Raw genomic sequence first — 2,389 nt, 5'->3', positions numbered from 1 at the left:
CCACCTCATCATTTTGCTTATGTGGCATCTAAGTTACTACCTATGTTACTCCCACTATGACCAGCATTATGAATTACATACGGATGTATATAGATGCATTTTAAGTGTGGATTCATTCATTTTGCTCCATATGTAGTCCACCTAGTGAAATCTCTATAAAGACTTACATTTAGGAACAGAGGGAGTATAAAATATGTGACGATGAAGCTTTGTAATACCCCGGCCCAAGTCGAGAGATGGTTGTGCACGAGGAGGGCGAGACCATGCAGACCGAACAGGAACAGGACCCGACGATGGAGCTCTCTAAGGTCTCGATGGACCTCACCATGCTCCACTGCCCCTTGTGCCTCCTCCCCTTGACGCCTCCAGTGTATGAGGTTCGAATACACTGTTGGGGAACGTAGTAATTTCAAAAAAAATTCCTACGTACACGCAAGATCATGGTGATGGCATAGCAACGAGAGGGGAGAGTGTTGTCCCCGTACCCTCGTAGACCGTAAGCGGAAGCGTTATGACAACGCGGTTGATGTAGTCGTACGTCTTCACGATTTGACCGATCCAAGTACCGAACGTACGGCACCTCCGAGTTCAGCACACGTTCAGCTCGATGACGATCCCCGGACTCCGATCCAGCAAAGTGTCGGGGATGAGTTCTGTCAGCACGACGGCGTGGTGACGATGATGATGTTCTACCGGCACAGGGTTTCGCCTAAACTCCGCGATGATATGACCAAGGTGGAATATGGTGGAGGGGGGCACCGCACACGGCTAAGGAACGATCCATAGATCAACTTGTGTGTCTCTAGGGTGCCCCCTGGCCCCGTATATAAAGGAGCAAGGGGGGAGGTCGGCCGGCCCTAGGGGGCGCGCCAAGGAGGGGGGAGTCCTCCTAGTGGGAGTAGGACTCCCCTTTCCTAGTCCTACTAGGAAGGAGGAAGGGGGAAGGAAAGAGAGGGAGAGGGAGAGGGAAAGGGGGGGCCGCACCCCCTCCCCTATTCCAATTCGGACTCCTCAAGGGGGGGGGGCGCCACCTCCTGGGCTGCTGCCCTCTCTCTCCCCTCAGGCCCAGTAAGTCCCATTACTTCTCCCGGGGGGGGGGGGGGTTCCGGTAACCCTCCGGCACTCCGCTTTTCTCCGAAACCACCCGAAACACTTCCAGTGTCCGAATATAGTCGTCCAATATATCAATCTTTATGTCTCAACCATTTCGAGACTCCTCGTCATGTCCGTGATCACATCCGGGACTCCGAACAAACTTTGGTACATCAAAACTTATAAACTCATAATGAAACTGTCATCGTAACATTAAGCGTGCGGACCCTACGGGTTCGAGAACTATGTAGACATGACCTAGAACTATTCTCGGTCAATAACCAATAGCGGAACCTGGATGCCCATATTGGCTCCTACATATTCTACGAAGATCTTTATTGGTCAAATCGCATAACAACATACGTTGTTCCCTTTGTCATCGGTATGTTACTTGCGCAAGATTCGATCGTCGGTATCCAATACCTAGTTCAATCTTGTTACCGGCAAGTATGTTTACTCGTTACGTAATGCATCATTCCGTAACTAACTCATTAGCTACATTGCTTGCAAGGCTTATAGTGATGTGCATTACCGAGAGGGCCCAGAGATACCTCTCCGACAATCGGAGTGACAAAACCTAATCTCGAAATACGCCAACCCAACATGTACCTTTGGAGACACCTGTAGTACTCCTTTATAATCACCCAGTTATGTTGTGACGTTTGGTAGCACCCAAAGTGTTCCTCCGGTAAACAGGAGTTGCATAATCTCATAGTTATAGGAACATGTATAAGTCATGAAGAAAGCAATAGCAATATACTAAACGATCAAGTGCTAGGCTAACAGAATGGGTCATGTCAATCACATCATTCTCCTAATGATGCGATCCCATTAATCAAATGACAACACGTCTATGGTTTGGAAACATAACCATCTTTGATTAATGAGCTAGTCAAGTAGAGGCATACTAGTGACCTTATGTTTGTCTATGTATTCACACATGTATCATGTTTCTGGTTAATACAATTCTAGCATGAATAATAAACATTTATCATGATATGAGGAAATAAATAATAACTTTATTATTGCCTCTAGGGTATATTTCCTTCAGTCTCCCACTTGCACTAGAGTCAATAATCTAGATTACACAGTAATGATTCTAACACCCATGGAGTCTTGGTGCTGATCATGTTTTGCTCGTGAGAGAGGCTTAATCAATGGGTCTGCAACATTCAGATCCGTATGTATCTTGCAAATCTCTATGTCTCCCACTTGGACTTGGTCCCGAATGGAATTGAAGTGTCTCTTGATGTGCTTGGTATTCTTGTGAAATCTGGATTCCTTTGCCAAGGCAATT

Source organism: Triticum aestivum, chromosome 6B (genome assembly GCF_018294505.1).
Source record: "Triticum aestivum cultivar Chinese Spring chromosome 6B, IWGSC CS RefSeq v2.1, whole genome shotgun sequence".
NCBI lineage: Eukaryota > Viridiplantae > Streptophyta > Magnoliopsida > Poales > Poaceae > Triticum > Triticum aestivum.
This window is presented reverse-complemented; position numbering follows the sequence as displayed.